This window comes from Nanorana parkeri, unplaced genomic scaffold (genome assembly GCF_000935625.1).
Source record: "Nanorana parkeri isolate BGI_ZX_2015 unplaced genomic scaffold, ASM93562v1 scaffold363, whole genome shotgun sequence".
Classification (NCBI taxonomy): domain Eukaryota; kingdom Metazoa; phylum Chordata; class Amphibia; order Anura; family Dicroglossidae; genus Nanorana; species Nanorana parkeri.
This window is the reverse complement of record NW_017306631.1, coordinates 1,286,171-1,296,463: the sequence shown is the minus strand read 5'-3', so window position 1 is coordinate 1,296,463 and position 10,293 is coordinate 1,286,171.

The following is a 10,293-nucleotide window of genomic DNA, read 5'->3' as shown; positions in this document are numbered from 1 at the left end:
TAATTGATCGATTAAGACTTGGGCTCCCTATGCAACCCCTTTTAACTTTCAAAGTATTTTATTAATTTTCCAAAGTAGAATAAAACAAGATAGCACATGATGCACAGTCAGTATAGCATACAATTGCATTTCAGATTCTTCCACATTAGCATAGTGAAGTAGTAAGTAATCACTAGATGCCATACACACCATATATAATAGTTCTGTAAAACAGATCATATCTATCACTCTATTCTTGCCAATGTATCCCCCATCAGCAAAAACCAAAACTCCAAACAGTCTGAGAGGAATATCTGGCATAGGGATCCGCCTATGTCTGCAGCAAACATTTGTTATGATCTCCTCCATATCTATATAAATAGACTTTCTGTCCCAACATCAATGCACTAAACAGCTCACATGTGCGAGCATAATGCAACCCCTTTTATTGATCCACTACTAGGTATGAGACATTTATTGTTACATCAGAAGAAATAGTTGTCGCACAGAAGAAATGGTTTAAAAGATAAGGGGGAACTTACTCACGGTTTGTGTACTTAATATAAATGGACACTGTTTTTACCGATCCATAGCATTGATAGACAGGATTTATTAGTCTAGTTAGTATTAATTTTTAATTAGGGAGGGAACATTAGTCATCTAAGTCTATTTTACAGGTCACGGGTCATTCCAAACCGTTCCTTGTTAAACAAGTACAGTGTCTCCCTTTTAATACAGTTTAATCGTCGGCCAGGAAACAATTCAGATCTAGTTCTACATTTAGACCTTTTGGGGTCATAGTTTCCATGAGGAAGATCCATTTTGTTTCGTTCTTAGATACCTCTCTCCATGTGGTTCCCTCTCCAGTGTTTATTTTGTCCAACCCTATACATTTTATTCCCTTGGGATTACATCCATGTTTGTCTTTAAAATGTCTTGGCACACTGTGATCTACTTTCCCCTTCTTAATGTTATTTATATGCTCCCTAATCCTAAATTCTCGTGTGGTTCTCCCTATATACTGGAGTCCACAGGGACATTCCAACATATAGGTGAGGTGTGCTTTTACAAGAAATAAAATCCCTTATTTTAAAATTCCTTTTATTGAAGAGATTGAAAATCTGTTATTTTTCCTTTTTTTGGCCGGTCACTGTGCATCCTATGCATTTACCACGAGGAAAGAAACCTTTTCCTTCAAAAGAAGAGAAGATTTTCTTAGGGGGGTCAACTACATTCTGTACTAACTGATTTTTGATATTGGGGGCTTTTCTGTATATAACCTTCGGCTTTTTCTGAATCCCTGGTCCTAAAATCCTATTCTTCATCAGAATAGGCCAGTGCTTTTGGAGGATCTGTTCAATTTCCTTATATTGGGTTGAGAAGTCTGTAATAAATAGCAGACATTGATCTTTTTGTTTTGCGTAGTTTAGGCTGTAGCATTTCTTCTCTGTTTAATTATTTCATTTTTGCTTTCGTTCTGTCTAAATTCTTTTCGCTATATCCTTTTTCCAAAAATCTCTTTTTGGATCATAGTAGCTTGTCCCTCATAGTCTTCAACTCGTGTGCAGTTTCTTCTCATTCTCGTGAGTTGTCCTTTGGGAATTCCTTTTCTCCATGATGGGTGGTGGCAACTCCCTACAGGTATATAGCCATTTTGGGCGGTGGATTTGAAGTGGGTTGTAGTAATAAGTTTATCTCCTGTCCCTTGTATAATTAAGTCTAGGAAATGTATTTTCTCTTTATTTAAGTTGTGGGTAAAACCTTCATCATTGGAGTTAATATATTTAAGGAACTCTTCTAAGGAGGTAACATCTCCCTTCCATACTACAACCACATCATCTATATACCTCTTCCACAGTTGTAATTCAAGCCATTTATGTTCGTATATTGCACCTTCCTCCCATTTAGCCATAAATAAATTTGCAAGGCTTGGGGCAAACTTAGCCCCCATTGCAACGCCTTTTATTTGAGTGTAGTAATCTCCTCCGTACCAAAAGTAGTTATTTTTCAATGAAAAATCTGTACATTTAATCAGAAAAGAAATCTGAATGTCCTCCAATCTGGAGAATTTTGTTAGGCCCCATTTTATAGCTTCTAAGCCATTCTTGTGCGGTGTATTAGTATATAAAGATACTACGTCCATAGTTGCTAGGAGCATGTCATTGCCATACGTTATAGTTGCCAAAGTATTGATAATTTCCCCGCTGTCTCTAAGGTAGGCTTTAGTACATTTGACAAGCGGTTGCAAAAACCAGTCAATGTATTCCCCTAAGCGGGATGTTAGTGAATTAATGCCGCTAACTATTGGTCTTCCCGGTGGTTTAATAGGATTTTTATGGATCTTAGGTAAAAAATATATTACCGGTACTCTTCCCACTGTAGGTAGCAAATATTTATACTCCTTTTTTTAGTTAGAATCTTCTTTTTCAGTCCCTCTTTCAACAGTAGTTTTAGTTGTTTCTTAATTTCTATGGTTGGGTTTTTCCTTCGTTTTTTATGTCTCCTAGGATATGTCATTTCCTCTTCGTAATATGTTTTGTCTAACAGAACCACTCCCCCTCCTTTATCTGCTGGACAAATCACGATTTCCTTCTTTTCTTCCAGAAGTCTTCAATTTGATTGTCAATCAATCCAATCTTTACTATCAACAGCTCGTTGCAAGCAATCCCCATTCCTCCTATGCCAGGCCATTTCAGTGGAAACCTTTTGAGTGTTTCTGAATTTAAAACCTTTCTCTGCCTAAAGGTGCCCATACACTTTACAACCCTTGCAAGACTGGACAGGCAGATCGTACTTGCGATCGTACTTGCGATCATCGCACTTGCGATCATCGCAAACCCGCCCCCCTGAGGGGCTGGCTTACGATGACTGCAAAAAACGCGTGTGCGCATACCGGCCCGTTCGGCAGTTGTCGAACCAGCAGGACACTAACTCGCCGAGAATCGTACGATTCCCGGCGGGTTTTCTAGCATGCTGGTTCGACGGAAGACGTGCGACCGTACAGTAGAAACGGTCGCACCCCTTCCATACACTGCACAATTCTCGTACAATCGCGGGATTTCCCGCGATTCTCGTACGAGAATCATGCAGTGTATGGGCACCTTAACACTGAATATGGGACTCCCCCCAAAAAATTAGCTGAATGCGTACTGGTCTACAAACCCAATTCACCACATGCCCCTATATTCTGCAACTATGTCCAGGACAAAATACAAAACGTTCATGAGGTTTCTTCATTTCAACGACAATTCAAGTTGCTCTCCCAGAAGTCACCCCATATATTATAGGCTACAAAAAATTAGGCCACTCATCAATATGTTTTCTGCCAAATTTTCTGAAATTTATACCCCCAAGCAAAACATCTGCATCGATGAATCCCTCATTCAGTTCACCAGCAGGCTTCATATAAAACAGTATATCCCCAGCAAACGTGCAAGGTATGGGGTGAAACTGTACAAGCTTTGTGAAAGAGACACCAGATACACATATGACTTTTGTGTGTATAAAGGCAAGGCTAGCCATTTGGAGCCCCCTGGATGCCCATCTTACATGGGAATCGGTGGAAGATTTGTGTGGGACCTATTGTTACCCCTATTCCACCAGGGATACCACTTCCTATGTGGACAATTTCTACAGCAGCATACCCCTGTTCAAACACCTGTTCCTCCAAAAAACCCCATCCTGTGGTACAGTGCGATCAATTTGGATTGGCTTTCCCAAAAATATTGTCCGCAAGAAGCTGAAAAGGGGGGAGTCAGCAAGTCTGAGGAATGATGAACTTTTGGCCCTCAAATGGAAAGACAAAAGGGATGTTTACATGCTGTAAAGCAAATATGTTGCGCTCGGTCTATGTGAACCAACTGCACACTAAAGTGTTAATAAACAAATCTGTGTAAAAATTACAATAATCCGTGTGAAAAAATTGATTCAAGTGGATTATTTACATATGACTAGAAGGTTCAACACACAAACATAATAAGAATAATAAAAATCAACACTGGAACCTTCAGAATTAGTGCCAGTGATCAACCTCATTGGTTCGGCATGTATATTTTAAACACGTGAACCTCTGGCCAGCGGTGTAGTAAAACAACACGGAAAACTAAAATTTAAATCGTGATATTAATTCAAGCTGTGAACAAACTTTGAAAAGGAAGGAGGGGCTCTGTGGTGGCCCTCCAATACTCAAAAAAAAAACAAAACAAAAAAAAAACCTGCAAATAAATCAAAGCTCTAAAATAATAACAGCAAAGAAACTGACATTTCAAGGGGCATGTATCATTACATGCATAACCAACGAACAGCACTTTAAGAAAGGGCAACTTCCTTCTCTCAGTGACACTTGATCAATCTGTCCGGCAGTCCTCCAAACATTCAATGACAATTCCCCAAGAGGGGCTCCTTGTTAAAGAGGTCTTTTAAAGTTCTGGTTTTCCAACCCCTTCTAATGTCTCCTTGTCAAGTACCGGCGTGGGTCTCTCCTTCTCCGTCGGTCACCTGATCCCTCGCCGCCCGGAATGGCGGCGTTCACCTAATGGTGTCCCCCAGGGAAAAATTTGAAGGAGACAAAGAGGAGGCTATCTAAGTGCAGTAACACAAATATTGATTTCATAAAAGAACTCAAATGCACTTACGGAAACAACGAAAAAAAATCGAGCTTTTGAGCGTTAGCAGCACTCAGCTAAGAGAGATGAAGGCAGGTTTTCCTTTGACATGTTTCGTTCAATGACTTTCTCAAAAAGGAATGATGATGTTTACATGCTGTCATCCATCCACCAAGACACATGAGTGGAAATCCAAGGAAGATCTGGTCTGTCCCAAAGACCTGAGTCTCCACAAATACAATCTCCTATATGGGTGGTGTTGATTTCAACGACCAGATGATGCAGCCCTACTTACCAACCAGAAGATCCGTTCACTGGTATAAAAAAGTTTCCATCTATCTTTTTCAATTTTGGTTATGAACAATTTATATGTAATTTATAAGTCTACAGGAAGAGCTGGCTCTTACCTCCAATATCAGGTATCCAAACCAGGTATCGGAGTAGGAATAACAGATGGGTAATTTCCCAGTTACTTGCGGTTTGCTTGATGGTACAGAGTAATTGTGGATGGCAATTGGGGTGATGGTTGCAACCTCAGTGTAGGTCCAGTGCCAAGTCCCTGGTGTGCGGTAGCAGTTCACTGTAAACAAAAATTGGACGAGATGGAAGCGCCACTACCTGGCACAATAAATGTGGTTCGGTGTGGCAGGAAAGAAAGGTAATGGTCTCACCTGTAGCTGGGTGAGCGTAAACGTGTGGCCCCTAGGGTGGGGTGAAGCGGTGAAGTCGAGCGGTGGATTCGGTCCCCTTCTCTGTTTGATGGCTTCGGTTCCTTGTGTCCGGTAGTGTGGTTGGGGACACAAGGGTAGAAGGACCGGGGGTGAGGTTATTTTGGTAGGCAAAAGGGGGGGGGGGACTTCTGAGACTCACCGTTGGGATGGAGGAGGCATGATGTCAGCGACGGCGGCAAGGTTGGTGTTTAGCCAGGATGATGATGGGGTGATCTTCTGGGTGGCTGTTGTCCTCGGGGTCCTGATGGTAGCTTCTGGTGGCTGGAGCTGCAGGGTGATCTGATGTCGACGGGAGAGCCGAGGGACGGCCAGTGCTAAGCCTGGGAGCCGCGGGGCAGAGGAGCAGCCGGGATGTCACAGTGAACGGCTGTTGACTGAAGTGCTGCCAGGGGGAGGGTGACTGAGTCTAATGTTGACCAATCGGAGCGGAGGTGTGATCCCGATGGGGATGGTGGACTGATGTCAGCGAGAGCCGTGTGTCACAGGCTGTCAGGAGCTGTGGCGGAACGGGCGGTGGAGCGCAGTGTCCGTGAGCGGGTGCCTACACCGTGCCCGTGTGGAAAAGGAGTGTTAGGAACACTCCTCAACACTCCTCCCTGTACTCCGGCTTGAAAAAGAAGGGTTACCCTTCGAAACGCGTCGCCAGCCACAGCTCACTACGGCCTGCACATTGACGAGTGTTCCTAACACTCCTTTTCCACACGGGCACGGTGTAGGCACCCGCTCACGGACACTGCGCTCCACCGCCTCCCCCTTTCGTTCCGATCGGTGCTCCTACGCATCATCACACTGAGTATCCTTTTCCCCACCGACCCCCTGACGAGCGCTTCACGCGGGACAAAACTCTTCTAATTTTTCATTGCGGTAGCAGTTCACAGTCTCCAGATCAGCCTGTAACACTCTCTCTCCTGCTCTGTACACAGAGCCACTCGCTCGACGTTCCAGAACGATAGAACATCGAGTGAGTGGCTCAGCTGTGTTTTTGAGGAGGAGCTGCGGCCAAGGGGAGGAGTCGGCCGTGATGTCATGGACTGACGGTGCGCCTCAAACACGGAGCTCTGATCCGTGTAGGTCTGTGACAGTACCCCCTTCTCAAGGAGACCCCACCGGGGGCTACCCGCGGCGCGGGCCTAGATGGGTACCTGGAGTGGAAGCGCCTCAGTAACTATCTCCCAGGAATCCTCGAGGGGACCACAACCCTTCCACCTGATGAGGTATTGCAGTCTGCCCCTGTGAAGGCGAGAGTCCAGGATTTGTTCAACCTCATATTCTTGTTCTCCCTGTACCAGAATTGGAGGAGGTGGTGGTGGTAATCTGTCGGGGAATGTGTTGGGCCTATGAGGTTTCAAGAGGGATACATGGAACGTTGGATGAATCTTCAGAGAAGATGGTAGGGTGAGACGGACTGCAACTGGATTGATAATCCTTTCTATAGGGAAGGGTCCAATGAACAATGGGCTGAGTTTCCTGGAAGGAGCCTTAATGGCAAGATGTTTAGTAGATAACCATACCAGATCCCCAATCTGGTATTGTGGAGCCTGTCGTCTTCTAAGGTCGTAGAACCGTTTATGCCGTTGCTGAGCCTGGGTGAGGTTAGTTTTAAGGAGTGAGTTGTTTTGTTGTATTTGTCGTAGGTAGTTATTGGTGGATGGAATGTTAGTCGGCAAGAAGGTAAGTGGGAGTGGTTTGGGATGGAATCCATAGTTTGCGAAGAAAGGTGAGCTTTGGGTGGATGAACTGGTGGAGTTGTTAAAGGCGAACTCCGCTAATGGCAGTAGTTCCACCCAGTTATCCTGGAAGTAGGTACAGTGACATCTCAGATACTATTCCAAACATTGGTTCACCCTTTCTGTTTGCCCGTTAGTTTGAGGGTGGTGCGAACTGGACAGGGCCGTGTCAATGCCCAACCTAGCACAAAGGGCCTTCCAGAATTTGGAGGTGAACTGTGTCCCCCGATCTGAAATGATCGTGGAGGGGATGCCGTGGAGTCGAATGACACTGTTGATGAATGCGTCAGCGGTTTCCTGAGCGGTTGGTAAGCTGAGTAGCGGAATGAAATGGGACATTTTGGTAAATAAGTCAACGACCACTAAGATGGTATTGTGGTTCTTTGATCTAGGTAGATCGGTGATAAAGTCAAGGGAAACCATCTCCCAGGGATTCCCGGGTATAGGAAGATTTGTGAGAAGACCGTATGGTTTACCCTTAGATGGTTTGCACGTGTTACAGATGTCGCATGTGGCAACGAATTCCCGAATGTCTTTGGACATTTGAGGCCACCAGAAGTACCGCTTGATGAGGTCTATGGATTTGTTCATTCCGGGATGTCCTGTCGGAGTGTTATGCATCAACTTGAGAATGGGTACCTTCATGGATGCAGGTATGAATAACTTTAAGTTTCTATACTTCAGTCCGTCCTGATCAGTTTGAAGCTCAGCTGGTAGACTCTCAGCCACATTCCGAGTGACGAAAATAATCTGTTCCTTCAAATTAACCATGGATGCAAGTATTCTGTGCAGCTCAATAACAGTACCTGTCTCCTTTGAACAGGAAGGTGTGTCATCCCTTCGGGAAAGGGAGTCGGCCTTACCGTTTTTTGATCCTGGGCGGTACGTAATAATGAAATCAAACATACTAAAAAAGAAACTCCACCTAACTTGTCTGGAGGATAGGGTTCTGTTCGTCTGCAGGTATTGGAGGTTTTTTTGGTCGGTATAGATGGTAAAGGGAAGGGTGGTGCCTTCCAGAAGGTACTGTATCGAGTTCTGCGCCCACAGGAGCGAGGGTTGATGTAACCTTAACCAAGGTAAACCCAGAATCACTGGAAAGATTGGCGATGGTATCACATCAAATGCCATGTACTCTGTGTGGCCTTGAGAAGTAGTGACCTGTAAGGTTTGTGTCTCATGTGCTACGGGACCCGTGGATAAGGAGGTGCCATCTACAAAACTAACAGCAAGCTGAAGAAGTTTTGCAAGGGTAGGGATTTTATTTTGTTTGACAAGATGATCATCAATGAAGTTGGCGCAGGCCCCTGAATCCACCATCGCTTCAGTGCTGACGCGGCCTTGCTCCCATTGTAGAGTTAAGGAGACGAAGAGGTAGTTACATGAAGGCGAAATGTGATGGCAGTAGTTCGTTTAGTTGAACTTCCTTACCTTCGTTCTTCTTGCGGATCAGGGGGCACGCGTCCACAGCATGGTGAGGGGCTGCACAGTACATGCAGAGTTGTTGTTGACGCCTGCGGAGCCTTTCAGCCGGTGTAAGTGGCCCTCTAACCGCTCCGATTTCCATGGCTTCATCTATTGGTGCTGGGGATATGCGTCGGGTTGGAGGTGGCTGGCTTGAGGATTTTTCTGCCCTTCTCTCGCGGATGCGTCGATCAATGGCAATGGACCTGTGCATAAGACCCTCGAGGGTTGGAGGCATCTCAGTTCTGGCAAGCTCATCTTTAAGCGGTTCCGAGAGGCCAAGGCGAAATTGGTTTCGTAGACTAATGTCATTCCATTCCGTTTGGCCTCCCCAGCGCTTAAATTGGGCGATGTAATCCTCCACTGGCCTATTGCCTTGCTTCAAACCGCGTATAGTGGTCTCCGCGTATAGTTGTCTTCCTCCAAGAACGTGTCTGCCCAAGCTCTGGGCTCCCCCTCAAATAGGAAATGAGTGACCTTACTTTCAGTCCATCCGAGGTGTAGGTCCTAGGCCTGAGTTCAAACATTAACTGACATGCGTTTATAAATTCACGGTATCTCCTTCTATCCCCTGTGAACACATCCGGAGGGGAAACCTTCGGTTCTGGCCCCTCTCTTGCTGGTGGGGGGTTGTTTACGTACCCCACTATGTAAGTTCGGAGCCTCTGGTTCTCCTCCTGCAGGTCAGTGACCCTAGTGGTCAAGGTCTCAACTCACTGGGTGAGGTTCATGACGAGGTTAGCGAGCTCCGCTGGATCCATTTCTTTAGGTTCTATCGTTATGTCACAGTCCAGCAGGTTTGATGTTGTATGGATCTCAGCTGCGGAGGTTATTGTATAGGATTAAGGGGTTGGATCAGTTTGGCGGAACCCCAATGCACTCAGTACCAAGGGGAACCGTTTCACATCATGTACCCCCTCCTATGCTAGGTGAAGTGGCTTACTAGCCTGTACTAGTTATGGAAGAACTAAGGTGATGGCCCTATAGTAAGAGCAATTTTGGAAGCGGCAACAAATAGGTAGGAGTAGATCCACATAGGCTGGCGGACGGCAAGATCGATGTTGTAGCTACTGCCACACTATCTCAACAGAGCAATGGCAATTCAATTTAGACACAGTTCATCTAGTAGGCAATGATTATGCTAATCACAGTTCATCAAGTTGGCAATGCGGTTCAGTCTGGAGGTGCAACAACAGGTATATTCACTGGCTATTTCAGGTCACAATGCACACTTCAGCATAAGTAATACTTGCAGTAGTACAACAGGTGTTTGATTAATTGGTCAGCCAAGCATGAACCACAATGCAGCACAACCAGGTATCTGAGTAGGAATAACAGATGGGTAATTTCCCAGTTACTTGCGGTTTCCTTGATGGGACAGAGACATTTGTGCCAAGTCCCTGGTGTGCGGTAGCAGTTCACAGTCTCCATATCAGCCTGTAACACTCTCTCTCCTGCTCTGTACACAGAGCCACTCGCTCGACGTTCCAGAACGATAGAACATCGAGTGAGTGGCTCGGCTGTGTTTTTGAGGAGGAGCTGCGTCCAAGGGGAGGAGTCGGCCGTGATGTCATGGACGGACGGCACACCTCAAACACGGAGCTCTGATCCATGTAGGTCTGTGACACTGATAGACTCCCAGTAAGATAAGAGGGTCAGCATTACTAAGAAGGAAGTAGGACCTGCATAGATAATGATGAACTATGACAAGCATGGCTCTCCTTAAGGTTTCACAGCCATTGTGGCATTCCTACCTATATTACACTGTGAACATGGAGGTGACATTAC